The following is a 12,766-nucleotide window of genomic DNA, read 5'->3' on the forward strand; positions in this document are numbered from 1 at the left end:
GCTAGAGTAGCCCCGTGCAGAGCATTGTAGACATAGAATATTTTGCAAAATACATACGGCTCTGAATGTGACAGACCCGTTGACTAAACTTCTCTCACGAGCAAAACATGATCACACCTTAGTACTCTTTGGGTGTTAATCACATATCGATGTGAACTAGATTATTGACTCTAGTAAACCCTTTGGGTGTTGATCACATGACGATGTGAACAATGGGTGTTAATCACATGCAGAAGTGAATATTAGTGTTAAATCACATGGTGATGTGAACTAGATTATTGACTCTAGTGCAAGTGGGAGACTGAAGGAAATATGCCCTAGAGGCAATAATAAAGTTGTTATTTATTTCCTTATTTCCTGATAAATGTTTATTATTCATGCTAGAATTGTATTAACCTGAAATTTAGTACATGTGTGAATACATGGACAAACAAAGTGTCACTAGTATGCCTCTGCTTGACTAGCTCGTTGAATCAAAGATGGTTGTGTTTCCTAACCATAGACATGAGTTGTCATTTGATTAACGGGATCACATCATTAGAGAATGATGTGATTGACTTGACCCATTCTGTTAGCTTAGCACTTGATTGTTTAGTATGTTGCTATTGCTTTCTTCATGACTTATACATGTTCCTTTGACTATGAGATTATGCAACTCCCGAATACCGGACGAACACTTTGTGTGCTACCAAATGTCACAATGTAACTGGGTGACTATAAAGGTGCTCTACAGGTGTTTTCAAAGGTACTTGTTGAGTTGGCGTATTTCGAGATTAGGATTTGTCACTCTGATTGTCGGAGAGGTATCTCTGGGCCCTCTCGATAATGCACATCACTATAAGCCTTGCAAGGAATGGACTAATGAGTTAGTTGCGGGATGATGCATTACGGAACGAGTAAAGATACTTGCCAGTAACGAGATTGAACTAGGTATTGAGATACCGACGATCGAATCGCGGGCAAGTAACATACCGATGACAAAGGGAACAACGTATGTTGTTATGCGGTTTGACCGATAAAGATCTTCGTGGAATATGTAGGAGCCAATATGAGCATCTAGGTTCCGCTATTGGTTATTGACCGGAGATGTGTATCTGTCATGTCTACATAGTTCTCGAACCCATAGGGTCCGCACGCTTAACGTTCGGTGACGATTTATATTATGAGTTATATGTTTTGATGTACCGAAGGTAGTTCGGAGTCCCGGATGAGATCAGGGACATGACGAGGAGTCTCGAAATGGTAGAGACGTAAAGATTGATATATTGGACGACTATATTCGGACATCGGAAAGGTTCCGAGTGATTCGGTTATTTATCGGAGTACCGGAGAGTTACGGGAATTCGCCGGGGAGTATATGGGCCTTATTGGGCTTTAGGGGAAAGAGAGAGGGGAGGCTGTGCCCCTCCCCCCAAGGCCTAGTCCGAATTGGACTAGGGGGAGGGGCTGCGCCCCCTCCTTCCTTCTCTTCTCTTTTCCCTTTCCTTGACTCCTACTCCTACTACTTGGAAGGGGGGGAATCCTACTCCCGGTGGGAGTAGGACTCCTCCAGGGCGTGCCATAGGAGGGCCGGTCCTCCCCCCTCCTCCTCTTCTTTATATACGGGGGCAGGGGCACCTCTAGACACACAAGTTGATCTGTTGATCTCTTTCAACCGTGTGCGGTGCCCCCCTCCACCATATTCCACCTCGGTAATATCATAGTTGTGCTTAGGCGAAGCCCTGCGTCGGTAGCATCATCAACACCATCATCATGCCGTCGTGCTGACGGAACTCTCCCGCAAAGCTCTTCTGGATCGGAGTTCGTGGGACGTCATCGAGCTGAACGTGTGCTGAACTCAGAGGTGCCGTACGTTCGGTACTTGGATCTGTCGGATCGTGAAGACGTACGACTACATCAACCGCGTTGTGCTAACGCTTCCGCTTACGGTCTACGAGAGTATGTGGACAACTCTCTCCCCTCTAATTGCTATGCATCACCATGATCCTGCGTGTGCGTAGGATTTTTTTTAAATTACTACGTTCCCCAATACCTTCTCCTCAGTGTTGTCGCCGGAAGACACCAGCATCGGGGAGTTGGGAGCTCAGGCGGCAGGAGCCCCAGCTTGTTGAAGATAGGGCGGCGACCAGCGCCGCCCCGTAAGTACGACGATACAGCGGTATGTAGGACGCCGGGAGGCTGCCTGGATCCTTCTCAAGAAGGGTGTGCATGGCCTTGTCCAGCTCCTCGCCCGTCAGGCTCTCCAACCGTAGCCTGATGTCGTCCTCTGCGCCTCTGAACTCTCACATGGGGCATGAGTGTGCATAGAGTTTGGCCAGGCGCTGCGTCGGGAACTCTTTGACGAGCATGGCCCCTATGAGCACCCAAGCCTCCATGTCAACTGTCATCTTCCTCCGGACTGGCGCCGCCCGGAGGTCGGTGAGCTTCTTATGACCCCAGCAATCAAGCTTCTCCAACAACTCGGTCGGCAACTCCAGCCGCGCATGGAGGCCTCTGGCGTCCATGAAGACCCACTTGCGCCAGAAGTTCTCCACCTTCTTCCTGACCCTCATGAGCACGTTGCCACCATGGACTGCGGAAACAGAGACGTACCCAAAATGCTGGGTTGGGTCGTGCATTCAAAGGTAGAAGAAATAGTGGAGGAGCGCAATGGAGGGCACCACGCCCATGAACGCCTCGTAGTAAAAAAGCAAAGATCGATAGGAGAAGGATGGAGCCGGGCTGAAGATGCAGAGCCTAAACCCGGTAATGGTCGAGGACAGCGGTGAAGAACTTGGAGAAAGGCGGGACGAGCCCCGCAAAGATGTTGTGGAGGAAGAAGGGATAGAATGTCCCTACCAGGGCCCCTCGATTGGCAGAGCCGGCCAGGAGCATCGTCTCCTTCCACTCGTTTCTGGCGCTCGCCGTCAACAGGAGCGCGATGGCGAGGTGTCTCTACTCAGTGATGGAGGACGTGCCAAGGGCCAGCACAGGAGAGGAGGAGGAGCTCGCGGCCTACGCGGCCGACTTCGCCTTCCCGGATGCCATCTGCGAAGAGCTTGGGAGAAGAGACGCAGAAGGGAGGAGGAATTCGACCAGATCTGGAGATGCTCTCGACAAGAGGAAAGGGGATCTTGAGCAAGGCGAAGAGAAGGCAATGATGGCATGGAGCGGGTGCCAGTCTTTTGTCAGCCTGGGTAGTTGCCGAGGCTGCGTGGGGAAGTGGAGACGCCCGTGTCGCATCAAGCGCCATGCGTTAGCCTAGCCCACACGTGATTGGGGCCCGCGGCGCTTCGCCCTTGCCCTTTGGCTTCGCCATGAAGCCAAGTCCGAGCGTGCTTTGGGCCCGGGGGCTACTGCCATCGTTCTGGGAACCAAGGTACCCAGACTTGCCTGTCTGCAGCCCACGGCGTGGCTCTGTCAATGGCCTAGTACGACCCATCTACAACACCAACAAGACAAGACCATCACGAGGGGCCAAGCCTCACGAGGCGGGCGACATCAAGGCCTCCTGAGCGAGCGGCCTTCCCATGCTGCCTCCTGAGGAGCGGAGATTTCTATGCAGGTGCCCAACCTCATGAGGTTGGGGTGACGCAAGCCATGACGACCAAGGCCAGGTGGGCGCCAGCAGGCGCAGAGGAGCAGGTTTCCTCTTTGGTGCTAAGGAGGCAAGCGCAGGCACGGGGTCCCGAGGAATCAGGCAAAGGTTCCCATTCCCGTGCAACGAGACCAAGACCGCTAGGGCGGCAGGACGGGTGTCATCTCCGAGCCCACCGCAGCATCACGACCAGAAGCTTTGCAGGCGAAGACCACCTTTCGTCAGGTTAAGATGTACTACTTGTCCCCGTTCAAATTGGCCACTGTGGAATCCCTTCCTGCCTACATTTTCGTGGAAGAGTACCAAGGCCACTATAAGTATAGGTTACCCACCACCAAGAGAGGCCTCAGACTGATCCGATCCATCCTCACCTCATCGACTCATTCCCTCACCAGAGCAGGCCTTGCGAGGTTGTTGTTCCCTTGTACTAGTTCATCCTCAGCCCCTCGTGAGGCAAATCCACCACAAAGTAGGAGTAGGGTCTTACACCGCAAGGTGGTCCAAACCTAGGTAAACTGCCGAGTCCATCTTCTTTCTTGTTCATCGAGCTAGGTCGTGGGGTGACGGGTTGGTTCGATGGAGAGGTTGAGTTCTTCGCACAAGCCCCAGAGTTTGAACCTTTCTTGGGTCTGTGGAGCCCTAAATCCGACAAAATCTTGAGAGATGATCACCTTGCCAAGACCCAATACCTAGATGTTGAAGCATCACCGAATTGGACATGAGTGGGCATATATGGAATATGGTGTACGTCCACCACCAACTCCTTGCTCCCGGTCATATGATTTGTTGCCCCACTATCGAGCAACCATGACACCCCACTGGAAGCAAACTACTACCAGAAGTCAATGCTTGGTTTTAGGTACCCATTGTTGAATGGGTCCTTTGAGGTTAGCAACAAGGGCCTTAGGAATCCAAATAGACCATTCAACGTACTCATAAGAAGAACCACCAAATTTTGCATAAACATGCCCATCACTAGCAGGACACAAAAACATAGAAAGGATTAAAGTCGCTAGCTTTGTTGGACGGGGTGGTCTTTCCCTTCTTGGCATGACAACCCATACACATGTTCTTATTCTTATTCTCATGAGCACCCACTCCCGCCTTTATGAAGACTTCTTTGATTGCGAGAGGTTGCTTGGTCTTGTTCATCTTTTTCTTCTTTGACTTTGGCACAAACCAAAGCCCTTCCTTTGCCACAACTTCCTTTTGATTTCTCAAAAGGTCATTGAGGTTCTTCTCACCTTGTACGCAAGTCACCATGTCTTTCTCAAGTTGTTATTTCAACTTGGCATTATCCTCCACAAGATGAACATGCTCACAACAAGGTTTAGTAGCATTTGCATTATCAATTAAAGCAAAAGGAGGACAAGTCGTTATCTTCTTGGTTAGCTTCACTTGGAGTTGATCATGAGACTCCTTGAGGGAAGTGTGAGCACCCTTCAAGACCTTGTGAGCCTTGTCGAGTATGTCAAACTCCTCTTTGAGTCTATCATGGTCAACACCAAGTGCAACTTTCTCAGATTTAAGCACACGAGTAAGGACATTAGCACAATCAAGATCTTTTTGCAATTTAGCAATATCAACGTTGTGTGACTCCTCAAGGGTCAAACAAAGAGCTCGCTCTTCCTCAAGAGCAATGGAAAGATCCGCAATCTCATCAGCATAATCACTACTATGCCCCTCCAACTTGGAGATCGTATCCTCATGAGACTCAATGGTATCATTGGACTCGCCAAGTTGCTCCAAGAGAGCAACAAAGTGCTTCTTAGTATCACCCTTGAGCTTACTCAAGAACTTGTCAAACTCATTCTCATCAACCTTCAGCACCTCACTATCATCTACACAATCCAACAAAGAACGAGTAGTAGTCAGGGTGGTTTTGATGTTGGGGTTACCTTGTTGATACCTTTGGCCATGAGGCACTTGGCGATGAGGTTCTCATTGGGGGCACTAAAGAGAGACACCTTGGTTGGGGAAGAGATGGCAATGGTCATGGTTGCCGTTGCCATTCCTTCACCACTTGTATCTTCATCATCAACATCGGAGATGTACTATTCTTCTGCCACCAAGCCCTTTTGAGGTATCTTCTTGGTGAAGTTGCTCTTGTTTGGGAAGGACTTTGCTTTGTCTTTGCGAATGAGCTTGCCACCATTGTCCCCCCCTCTTCTCATATGGGCAATCCACCACAAAGTGACTCACATTGACGCAATTGTAGCAAGTCCTCACTCGTTGCTTGCTCTTTGGGCCACTTGAGTTGTTCTTAGAGAAGTTGGGCCTTGAGTTTCTCTTGTTGCCCCAAAATTGCCTTGATGCAAGAGCCATGTCCTCGTGGTAAGCATATTTGGTGTATTCGGGTAACTTTCTTCTTCTTCCTCATCTAGTTCTTCTGGGATGGCCTTGGCCTTCAAGGTAAGGTTGGGAGAGGCTTTCTTTAACCGATCACGACCTAGTGCATTATCGGTGGTCTTGTTCATGATGTTCATGGAAATAAACTCATCCAACACTTCACTTGAAGACAAGGTGTGGAAATCTTGCCTTCGACAAATCACAAAGGACATGATGTCCTTGAGAAACTTGCGCTTGACCCAATTGGCATCCGTATCCTTGCTCCCATGATCTTGAAGAGCAACCGCAAGAGTTGTCAATCTCCGGTACAGATCACGAGGATCCTCATATTCATTTATCACAAATTCATTGACCTCATCAAGTAACACCTCAAAGTTGGACCATTGAATGCTTGAGCTCCCTTGTACAAACATCTGATGTGTTCCCAACAATCCTTTGCACGGGAAAAAGGACGCAAGTGAGATAGATCTTTGGGAGGCACCGCGGATTGAAGGATGAACAACGCCGAGTGATTGTATTGATTGTCCGCCTCTTCTCTTGGAGTTAGATTGTTTGGATCATGGGGGTAGAAACCTTGCTCGATGATTCTTGAAAGATTTGCTGAGTCGTGATTCAAATGAGACTTGATACGAAAGATCCAATTAGTGAAATTAACCTTTACAAGCTTAGGAGGAGGACCAAGGTTGTTAATATGCGATGTAGGGACCGGTCCTCCATAGACCGGGGGAGGGGGAACCGAGGAAAAGGTCCCCATTCTTGTTTTGTGGGGAGGAGGTTTGAGTACCTTTAGCTCCTTCCTTACCGAAATTGGCCTCAGACTACGATGCGATGGGATTAGCCACTTGCAACAGACCAGTAGAAGTTTTCAACCCCTCAAGGAGATATTTAAACAAGGACATGGCATCGGCCGTCATAGACGTCCTAAGTGAAGCCATAGCTTCATTTAAGTCGTCTCGGGTAATTGAAGTCAACTCCACGGCCTCGGGGACTTCCTCATCCCCATCCTCGTTGCCAACCACACTCTTCGGGTGGTGAAAACCTTAATAAAGAGACGAGTATCTGATACCATTTGAAAGGATCGATATGGTTGACTAGAGGGAGGTGAATAGGCAACTACCATTTTTTAACTTTTCTTAGCAAATTAGGGTTAGCAACAAATAGGTTGTCTAGATATTCAACTAGGTGAGCAACATATATGATGCTAGCAACACCAACAACACAAGCAAGCAAAGGATACAACACAAGTAAAGCTTGCAAAAATTAAAGGTAAGAAGTAACCACAATTGGAGCCAGTGGGGACGAGGATGTGTTATCGAAGTTCCTTCCCTTTGAGAGGAAGTACATCTCCGACGGAGTGGTGTGGAGGCAAAGTGCTCCCCAAGAAGCCACTATGGCCACCGTATTCTCCTCACGCCCTCACACAGTGCGAGATGCCATGATTCCACTAGTGGTGCTCTTGAAGGAGGCGACCATACCTTTACAATCAAGGTTGGGGCTTTCTTCACAACTAAATTGGAGCCTCCCAACACCACCACAGAGCTTCACCACAATGGAATGTGGCTCCGAGGTGATCTCTTCTGTATAGGGTGGCCAAACACCTAAAAGTAACAAAATCCACAAAAGAAAGTATTGGGGAATCGAATTTCCTTTGGTGGAAGTGTAGATCTAGGTCCCCTCCTTCAATCCCTAGCAAATCAACAAGTTTGAGTGGCTAGAGAGAGATATGGGGCAAGAAAGCTTGAAGGGCATTAATGAAGGTGAGAGTGAGGCAAGAGGTAAGAAGTTAGGTGGAAGAACCACCTCCTTAAATAGGCCCCCAAATCCAACTGTTACAACAATTTTTACACTGCAGCGGTACAACCACTATGAGAGCCTATACAACCGGAAAACACAGGTACCCTGCAGAAACCCTGCCTAGTGGTACAACCGGTGGAGAGTCCGGTAGTACCACTTGGTAGGACCAACTGGAACAACCGCTCCACCACCACCCAACAAACGCTTCAGTACAGAGAGCAATCACCCTCATAGTGGTAGCTAGGGTGGTGGTTGCGCTTGTACAACTGCCCGGCCCAATTACGGGTGGTGGCTAAGTCTTGGGCGGTACAACCGCTACGGACCACTAGTAGTACTGCTCAATAAGAGTTAAGCGGAACAACCGGGCCACCATTGCCCAATAACAGTCCCACAACAGAGCCAGGTCCGGTGGTGGGGCGGTACCGGGCCGGTACAACCACCTGAAGCTGCTTTTGAAGGTTGGCCAGACTATAGGTGGTACAACCGCCCGGAGGCAGAGGTACCACCGCTAGAGTCAACATGAGAGCAGCAAACCCACGGTATCAACCCTAGGGCGGAAGCTGCACCGGACGTACCGATCGGGCGATACAACCGCTCGGCCAAGCGGTACAACCGCCAGGGAGTAAAAAGCTGCATGGAAAGAATTAGGGGACCTCACTCTACGAGCGGAAGGATAGGAGGTGGTGAAAAAGGATTGTGTACGCGCAATGATTCACCCAATACCTTCCGATGGGGATTCCCTCTTAATAGTACAGGTTTCTGATACGTCTCCAGCGTATCTATAATTTTTGATTGCTCCATGCTACTTTATCTATTGTTTTGGACTATATTGGGCTTTATTTTCCACTTTTATATTATTTTTGGGACTAACCTATTAACTCTAAGCCCAACCCAGAATTGCTGTTTTTTGCCTTTTTCAGTATTTCGAAGAAACAGAATATCGAACGGAGTCCAAACGGAATGAAACCTTCGGGATCGTGATTTTCCAACCGAACGTGACCCAGGAGACTTGGACCCTACTCCAAGAAGCGCCAGAGGCGGTCACGAGGGTGGAGGGCGCCCCCCCCCCTCCCCCCCCCCGGGGGGGCGTGCCCCTACCTCGTGGGCCCCTCGGAGCTCCACCGACGTACTCCTTCCTCCTATATATACCTACGTATCCCCGAACGATCAGAACAGGAGCCAAAAACCTAATTCCACCGCCGCAACTTTCTGTATCCACGAGATCCCATCTTGGGGCCTGTTCCAGAGCTCCGCCGGAGGGGGCATCCACCATGGAGGGCTTCTACATCATCACCATAGCCCCTCCGATGAAGTGTGAGTAGTTTACTTCAGACCTTCGGGTCCATAGCTAGTAGCTAGATGGCTTCTTCTCTCTTTTTGGATCTCAATACAATGTTCTCCCCCTCTCTCATGGAGATCTATTCGATGTAATCTTCTTTTTGCGGTGTGTTTGTTGAGACCGATGAATTGTGGGTTTATGATCCAGTATTATCTATGAAAAATATTTGATTCTTCTCTGAATTCTTTTATGTATGATTGAGTTATCTTTGCAAGTCTCTTCGAATTATCTTTTTGGTTTGGCCAACTAGATTGGTAGTTCTTGCAATGGGAGAAGTGCTTAGCTTTGGGTTCAATCTTGCGGTGTCCTTACTCAGTGACAGAAAGAGTTGCAAGGCACGTATTGTATTGTTACCATCGAGGATAACAAGATGGGTTTTTTTATCATATTGCATGAATTTATCCGTCTACATCATGTCATCTTGCTTACGGCGTTACTCTGTTTTTACTTAATACTCTAGATGCATGCTGGATAGCGGTCGATGAGTGGGGTAATAGTAGTAGATGCAAAATCATTTCGATCTACTTGTTTTGGACGTGATGCCTATATACATGATCATCGCCTAGATATACTCATAACTATGCTCAATTCTGCCAATTGCTCAACAGTAATTTGTTCACCCACCGTAGAATACTTATGCTCTCGAGAGAAGCCACTAGTGAAACATATGGCCCCCGGGTCTATTCTCATCATATCAATCTCCATCACTTTATTTACTTGCTTTGCTTTTACTTTTTACTTTGCATCTTTATACCAAAAATACCAAAAATATTGTCTCTATCAGATCTCACTCTCGTAAGTGATCGTGAAGGGATTGACAACCCCTAATCACATTGGTTGCGAGTAGCTATCGTTTTGTGCAGGTACGAGGGACTTGCGCATGACCTCCTACTGGATTGATACCTTGGTTCTCAAAAATTGAGGGAAATACTTACGCTATTGTGCTGCATCATCCTCTCCTCTTCGAGGAAAACCAACGCAAGCTCAAGATGTAGCAGTTTCCTACGACGAAAGAAATAAACACATTGGGAACACCATCTTCGATCTTTTCCGTCCAGAGGTAATTCCTAATCGCCTTGTACCAAACGGGAGAGTACCTGAAGAACTTGGCATGCGACTAGACCAGAAAGTGAGTTGTCATCATCACCAAAACACTATGGCGGGAAATGTCCTAACATCCCTCCAACTCTTGTAAATCAACATATTCCCATCTTTTGTGTACGATCTCGCGCTAATTCTTTGCCTCCTCCTTTGTGCATCGACTCTTTGGGTGAGCTTGTCAATAAAGAATGGATCCTCCTCAATGTCGACGCCCTCTTCTTCCTCCTCATCGCAATAGATGTCTTCATGCCATGGCCGTCAGCCTCTTCTTCTTCGTACCCACCAAAGTGTTCGACACCATCTTGACCGCGATCATCCTGGTTTTGGGTCTCATCGGGATCGTAGCCTTGTCCTTGGCCCTCGGGGTGGAAGGGATGGCCACGACACTCGTAGATGACGTTCTCCATGAACTCGTTGAAGTCAGGGTCATCGGTCGGCGGCGTCGGGTTGGGCATTTCGTCGAACAGCTCGCGGGCATCGAGAAGTTGGTCATAGGAATCGACCGTGGCTGCTTCCTTTCCACCCCGGTGGATGAGTGGCCGACACCACTATACCCAGGCGTGACGTTGAGGTCGATGACGACCGGGTGTGCAGGCGTGGCCGGTGTGATCACGTTGCCATCTGGCAACATGGAGAACCGGGTTGGAGCATGTTGTCGCACCAAATATTGGCCGTAGCCTGTAGGTAATATGTTCTTATCTATACTATGCTTCTATCAATTTCCAAAATGAGTTTCGCATAAGCTGGACTATTATAGATCAAGGTTTCTCTCACAAGGTATAGTCTAGGAATCCATGACCTGGAAACTAAAAAATATTGCTGAAAGCGCAGGCTTACTCCCAGAGGGGGAATGAATGGGAGATCTTTAGAAATCCGTCAAACTCTGATGAATTTGACGAATATAAGAGTAAAGAAATAGAAACGCGAGAGAAACTAAGTCATCACAAAATCAGAGTACATGCAATCAGGATACGTAAGAGTGGAGAACATGCAATCATATATTCATACACACATGAAAAATATGAACTGAGGAAATGAAAGATAGCAAGATGAAATTCTTCAGTTCAAATTCGTCAGAGCAAAGATCACAATTCTTCAGTAGCGGAATAAAGTAAGAGAGGGTTGAGGAATTTGAAACCAGGTTGGCTCGGTCAAGACAGTGGAATTTTGTAGACTAGTTCCAGTTGCTGTATCAACTGTACGTCTAGTTGAGGCGGCTGAGTCGCAACTCAGAGGACACATAGTCCTCACCGTATTCCTCTTGAGCTAAGGTCACTTAGTCCTCGCCCAATCGCTCGTGGTAAGTCTTCAAGGTAGACTTCCAAAACCTTCACATACTTGTTCACCGGCACACCACAATGAATGTTGGTGTACTCAGAACTTGACACCTAACCATCTGGAAGAATGACAATCTTCAAAGGTAACAGGCGTCGGATCACACAGATCAATCTCTTCAGTGATGCTCAATCACTTTGGCTCTGGGTTTTTCCTCACTTAGGATTCAAAGTCGTCGGAGGATGGGTTGCACTCTTATGACAAGTGTCAGTTTCTCTCGGAGCAGCCAACCAACAAGTGGTTGTGGGGGTGGCTATTTATAGCCAGGGGGCAAATCTACATGAATTGTCATAAATTCCCTTCTCTAATTCGACCGTTGTCGGGATAAGGATCCACTCGACAACTGGCACGCAACGCAGCAACGGTCCGAATTTGAACTCTTAAATTCGTCCGGGCACTCAATTTCCTCACTCTTAGGCAGAACGCATTGTCGAACTCCTAACTCCTCAGCATGACCAAATTTGTCAGCGACCAGATGAACTTTGTCACTATCGCTAGCAATTGCGTTAGATGTACTGGAGAATTCCAAAGGCTTCACTCGAACCGGCTTTTGCGTATAGGTTTGAATAGGTTTGAGCATCACTTTGGAAATGTGAATTATGATTCACCTAGACCCCCTTTAACAGTACGGTTTTTCCTATGACTCAAGTAGAAGAAAATAAACTATGAAAACAAAGTCTTCACACTTTAAATTCTTCACTTCAATTTCTTCAAAGGCAGTACCATTTTCATCATCAATTTCTTCGCTGGAAGAAATACATTTTTAGGGGTCATCTTCCATGTGTTAAACCAAATCTTCTGGGACCTTGTCTCCTGTGTATGCTCGCAAACTCATTAGTTCCTCAACCTATTTGTCATCGATACTCCAAAACCACTAAGGGGGCACTTGATGCACTTACAATTGTGCTCCTCAGTAAATTGCTATTTAAGCGTCTTACTGAGCATGAAGTGTGTCAAGACCTACTGTGTAATAAGCAAATTGGCTTGAAAGCATTGTCCCATGTTATGTGAAAACCAGTAGGTTCACACTTTTGAAATTGTCTTGTGAAGGCCGAGAACTTTTTCATCTCTCTCTGGATCGTTCATACTTGAGGATGATTCAGAAGCAAGGTTTTTGGGATAACAAATGGTTAGAAATCAAAGTAGTACCAGATGTTATATGATATTGTGCATAAGAAGCATGATACAATTGCACATGTATTAAGCACTCCACCGTAAAATGTGTCCTTCGGGTGGGATTTTTTTTACGAGGGACCTACGGGTGGGATCTG

The sequence above is a fragment of the Triticum dicoccoides genome, chromosome 4B, assembly GCF_002162155.2.
Source record: "Triticum dicoccoides isolate Atlit2015 ecotype Zavitan chromosome 4B, WEW_v2.0, whole genome shotgun sequence".
Classification (NCBI taxonomy): Eukaryota; Viridiplantae; Streptophyta; class Magnoliopsida; order Poales; family Poaceae; genus Triticum; species Triticum dicoccoides.